The sequence below is a fragment of the Narcine bancroftii genome, chromosome 7 (assembly GCF_036971445.1).
Source record: "Narcine bancroftii isolate sNarBan1 chromosome 7, sNarBan1.hap1, whole genome shotgun sequence".
NCBI lineage: Eukaryota > Metazoa > Chordata > Chondrichthyes > Torpediniformes > Narcinidae > Narcine > Narcine bancroftii.
This window is the reverse complement of record NC_091475.1, coordinates 79,260,401-79,266,774: the sequence shown is the minus strand read 5'-3', so window position 1 is coordinate 79,266,774 and position 6,374 is coordinate 79,260,401.

Here is a 6,374-nt window from a genome sequence, read left to right as displayed (position 1 = left end):
TGGAATGTACAAGGCATGCTTGCACTGTTGTAAAGAGGATCGCTTGTCATCACAGGGGAATTAGCACATTTGATTTTTGAGCACCAGTCCTGTGGTTAGTCTATCTTACTTTGCAGAAGTTTCCTGAGGTTTCGGTAGCAAAAAAAATGAACACATTGGTTTTCAAAAATTATGCATATCATGTCGAATTATTTTTACAAAGGGACCAGCTACGTTGCATTATGCCCACAGGCTCTCCTCTACTTCAGGTCCCATTCAGAGGGCTGAGGGACTGCTGCATTCTTGAATGTGGCACAAATCATGGAACAACATTGAGGGCCTCGATAGCCTCCTCACTCAGGGGCCACGATCCAGAGTTGGAGAGTTCTCCTCAGTGTCCTGGACAAGGTTGCCTGTCACATTTCTGTTAAGTGGGACCATACTCTGTGTAAATTGCTGGCAAGATTCTTGCACCCAGTAATTAATAAGTTAAAGGTGCAACATCTATTTTTCTCCTACAGTTGAAACATTTTTCATAAATGAATGTATGGAAGATTAATTTCCTGAAACTTTGCATTAGCTATGAGTCATTTCTCCAGCACAGAAACAGCCCCCCTTGACCAAACTGGTTCCATTGGCCTGTGTTTGGCCCATATCCTTCTAAACCTTTCCTTTTCACATACTTGTGGCGGCTCGCCACAAGGCAGGCGAACCGGTCCCACTTATAAGCCACGCGGCAGGGCAGCTGGCCAAAATGGCACCGTCGGGGGTTTCCCTTCCTTCCAGCACAGGGCACAGAAACCCGCGCTGGGGGACCACGTGATGCCCGGGTGACGTCAGCACCCTCCATCGTGGTTCTCAGCCAGGTCCAGGCTGGGAGTATAAGTGCAGCCCCAGCAGCCTGCAATATAGTCTGCTCACTGAGTTCAACTCGTCTGGTTGTGTGTGTTATTGCAGGAGCAGTGTGGCTGCTAAATATTATTTTGAACATAACAATTGCCCCTGCCTCTACCAGCTCATTCCATCCACCCACCACCTGTGTGAAGAAGTGCCCTCTGGTCTCTTTCCCCTCTCATCTGACATCTACACCTTCTAATTTTAGACTAGAACCATAGACAGGGAAAAAGGCTTTGACTATGGTTTAATGAAGAAAGCAGACAAATTCTTGAGAATCAGAGAAATCTATACAAATTTAAACGCTGATCTAGTTTTGTGCTGAACCTGGTAAAAAAAACTTTATCACATCCACTATTAGAACCAGAAATCAATGTTTTGGGTCAAATTCATCAGAGAGATTAACAAAGGGATCTTGGATTATAAGTACACAGGTAGACAGGGTAGCCTTCATTAGCTGAGTACAAGGATTGGTGTGTCATGTCACCAAACATTGGTTAGGCCACCACTGGAGTATTGTACACAATTCCAGTCACTACACTCCAGGAAGAGTACAACTCATATGAAGAAGGCGCGGAAAAGATCATCTGGATTGGTGGCATTGAGTAATGAGGAGAGATTGGATGGTCTGGCCTTTTTTTTAAATTTAAACAGAGGTTGAAGGGAGACAATATAGGGGCATATAAAATTGTGAAAGGTTAGCCAGAGAATGTTTCCTATGGTAGATGTGTCTAAAAGTAAATGGCATAAGTTTGAAGTGAGAGGCAGGAGTTAAAGAAGTTTATTTTATTGAAATACAGCATGGTAACAGGTCATGTGCTCATGTCACCCATGTGACCAATCAATCTACTAACCCATACATCTTTGGAACATGGGAAGATGAAAGCTCACACAGGTCAAAGGAAGAACATACAAACTCCTTACAGACAGTGGCAGATTTGACCCCAAGACGCTGGTGTTGTAATAGCATTGAGCTCACTGCTACACTAACCAGGTTAGTTTTACTTTCTTTTTGCACTCAGAATGTGGTTAGTCAGAGAAGGTGGTGAAGGCAGGAGCAACATTTGAGGCACCTGCACAGGTTCTTGAATGAGCAGGGCTTAGAGGAAAATGGAATTTATGCAAGTAAGTGGGCTTGGTGGTCAGCGTGAATTCGATGGGCCAAAGGGCCTATGCTGTTCAACTCTGAGCCTATGACTGGATAACAGACTGCTATTTCATAAATATTTGAAAAGATCATGAAGGCATGAAGACAAGCAGCCACATTCAAGTACTAAAAGACTTGTGTTTGTGTTAATGAAGTGTTGTCACGATTGCAAGGTTGGTGATGTCAACGTGTACAAGAAAAGTACCACCAGCACCAATATGATCTATAACTGAGCGAGGCTTTTTGGGGGCTGAATTTCAGTGTAGCATTTGGGAGAGGTGCTCTCTCTGTGCAATAAAGGTTTAATAGATCTCAAAGGTGATGTCAACTTGTCCTGAGAGAAAGCAGCAGTTATGCAAATGATGGACCAACATATCCTATAATGAAGTGAAACATGAAAGACTGCAGATCCTGAGATCATTGCACAAGCGCAGAGATGCTGGAGGAACTCAGCCAGCCTTACAGCGTCCTTAGGGTTAAAGATATATTACCAATGTTTCGGGGTTGAACCTTTCCTCAAGGTATGAGTGAAAAAAGATGTGTCTGAATTCAAGGCTGGGCAAAGAAAGAGGGAAGAATGGGAGGGGGAGGAGTGCAAAACCACAGACAAAGGGTGTTAATTGGATGTGATAAGTGGGAAACTGAGAATTGATTTTGGCTCTGTGAAAGGAGACAGAAAGGGGCAGAGCGAGAGGAATAGAGATGGGGAAGAAGATGGTGGGGGGGGGGTGTTTAAGGGAAAGCGGAGGTCAGGTTTTAATGCCATCTGGTTGGATGGTGCCCAGACAGAAGATTAGTTGTTCCTCCTCTGATTTGCTTCTTCTGCAAACACATCAACTCCTACAGCTACCCTGAGTACACGTCTTCACACTCTGTCCCCTATAAGGATTCCATTTCTCAATCCCTGTCTCCATCACATCTCCTCCTAGGATGAGGTCTTCCGTGCTAGATCATTCCTCATCATTCAATGTGGCATCCCTTCTACCACCAGCAACATTGCCCTCACCTTCATTTCCTCCATTACCCGCACATCTGCCTTGGCCCCCACGCGCAACAAGGACAGGATTCCCCTTGCCCTCACCTACTACCCAACAAGCCTCTGCATCCAACATATCCTTCTCTGTAATTTCCACCACCATTTCCTATGTTCCCTCTCCACCTCCACAGAGACCACTCCCTCCGTGACTCTGTCATTCACTCCCCCCTCCCCACCAATCATCCCCTTGGCACCTCCCTCTGTGACCATAGAAAATGCTCCATTTGTGCCCGTACTTCCTCCCTTACCGTCATCTGGGGCCCCAAGCACCCTCTCAAATGAAGCAACACTTCACATGAATCTGCAGAGGTCATCTACTGCATCTGTTATACTCCCGTTGTGGTCTCCTCTACAATGTAGAGACTGGCTACGTGCTGGGAGATCACTTTGCTGTACACCACGAGTCTGTCTGCTGCAATAGCATTGATCTCCCAGTGGCCACCCATTTCAATTCCCCACCCTATTCCCTCGCTGACATATCTGTCCATGGTCTCATGCACTGTCAGACTGAGACCACCCACAAATTGGAGGAATTGAGAAATAACACCTCATCTTCCATCTGGGCACCTTCCAACTGGATGGCATTAACATCCACCCACCCCCCCCCCCCCCCCCACCACCATCTTCTTTTCCATCTCCTTTCTTCTGGCTGTCTCCTCTCTCTCTCTCTCATTTCTCTTCCTCCCCGTCTCCTTTCATAGAGCCACAATCAATTCTCACCTTTTGTCTGTTGCCTATACTCCTCCCTCTCCCATTCTTTAATTCAGATGCCTGTCTTTTCTCACTCATACCTTAAGGAAGGGCTCAGGCCTGAAACGTCAGTGATAGTTTATTTCTTATGGATGCTACGGGACTGACTGAGTTCCTCCAGCATCTGTGTTTACTTTCCGCATGGGGAACTTTTCCCCAGAATGGAAACAAACATATGTTGCCATCTAGTGCTCACTCAGTAAAACTTCAACTCAATGAAAGGTTGTCAAACAGGAAATAATCAACACCAAAATTTCCTGAGCGAGACAATGGCAATTTACACTGAAGACTTTGAAGTCGCCAAATACATTATTTTTTTTCTAGGAATAATACAGTAAAAATTAGAAACTTACCCATTTCCTTAGTTTCCATTTTTATGCTTTATGATATCAGACTCCTGCATGAACCTCAACATGGTAAATGATTCTTCCTGTGCACTGTACCAACTGATTTCTCTCTCTCGATGTATGAAATCTCTATTGGTTTGCTCGCAAAACAACCTCAACCACTCAATCTTGGTATACGACAATAAACTCGAACTTGATGCTGTCTTGCTTATAAACTATTTGCAATTAATATTGAGTTTAATTCATTAAAGTATGCCAAGGTGCAACAATGCAGCAGGGCAAGTCAAAAACTGAGCTGTGTTGTAATTGAAGGCATTAGATAGGTGACCAAGAAATTACTTTAAAAAAAATGAAACCCTAAGAGGTACAGTACAGGGAGGAAATCCAGGTCTTGGTAGCTGTTGATATAGAATAGATGGTAATGCTGATATCCCAGACTGGAGAAGCAGAAAATGCAGTCATAAAGTCATCTACACTGCAATTCATCCTGGTATCACTAAGATACATCTGGAAATACCAACTCTAAAGATAACTTTATCTGGTGTAATGGCAATGCTACAGCTGGTGAAGACCTGTGGAGAGCAGGGACGAGAGACACATTGCTCCCTGGCATGGTCCAACTGCCCAGTCTGACTGTCATCAGCTCTGTGCAGGCTTTAAGCAGTCTGTTAAAGGAGCTGACGATGGTTTTATTTAAAAACCTGCAACCGCGGGGGTCAGAAACCAAGATGGCGGTGCTTATGATTGGCAGTAGCCACGAGGAGTTGAAGAGTCCAGGGTAGCTCCCCCTGCCCAGTTTGAGAAGCAGAGGAGACAATACACATGATGGTGACCATGGATGGCAGCGGACCCATGAGGAGTTCTGTGGCTGAGGAAGACACAGGCAGCAGGCTGAAGGTGACTCGACATGTGGAAACCAAGCAGGCTGCAGGACGCTGGAGACTGTGGTCAGTCACACCAGGCTGCAGACGACTGGAGATGCGAGAGGGTGCTAAAGGGATCCTAATCATGTCAGAGGTTCGGATGGATCTGGAGCTGAGTTGCCGATGGTTTGGACTGGAGTCTGTGGAGGCTGCAGGAGGAGACCCCATGGCTGCTCAGTGACTCTTGCTTCTTTTTCCATGACTGTAGGTGGCGCCCAGCATTTGCTGCTGATGGCAAATCTGTCTGCCTTAAGGAATACCAAAGGCTATTTTGTGTAATATTACACTATTTTATTACATGACAATAAAGGAATCTTGAATCACAGCTGTTACCCTCTAATGACTCTCAGAAGCAGGGTGTGGGGAGAGGGATAATGATCTGGCATTTGGTCCTCTTCAGGCGAAGGCAAAAAGACAGCTCAATGCTGCTCTTTTAAGTGATGAGCAAAGGTTCAGATAGCTGTGGGATGAACGCGATCTCAATCTCTCCAACCTCCCCAGATCACCACATGACTGCAGTCCTCCTCTTCCCTATCAACTGCCCTCAACTCCTTTCTTTGACCGAGCTTTTGGATCATCCTCACATGGCTTGGCATTGATGCCTTGGGATTAAACAAGAAAGTGCATGGATGCTGGGGTCGAGTTCAATGTGCAAACCTGCTGGAAAAACTCAGCATCCATAGGAAGTAAAGGATAGCCTGGCCTTTCGTCAGGTATGTCTGGGACTATGTAGGTAATGAAGTCCAAGCTCTTATTCACTTTAATTGAATGGTTCAGAAGTTGCTTCCAGCTCTATGTAATATGCTTGTCAATGTGAATAGCCCCATCCTTAAGGAAATTGCCTTGCAATTTGTCAGTTCTATATCATCCCTATGCATCTGATATTTGGAATGTGATACTGTTGGATAGCTAGTGGCCTATTTGGAATGTGATACTGTTGAATAGCTAGTGGCCACGGTGACCATTCATGCTTCCAACACAGATGGTGTTCATTCTGTTTGCCACCATCACTTCCAGTGTTGTTCATGCCCAGGTAACCTTGAGGCACTGACCATCAACATGCTTATGGATCTCTGCAAGTAGTGGACAGTGCAAGGAAAAACATGTATACCTCAGAACTGGTGGAACAACAGAACATTCCAGGATGTGGTTAGTTATTATTCGATGTAGATGAACATTGGCATTAAAAAAAAGGAAAATTCCATTTTCTTTCTAAAATCTAAATTTGTCTATTATTGACAGTAAACATCCAGACAGCAGATATCCATTCAAATTCTGAGACATCAGTGATAATGCAC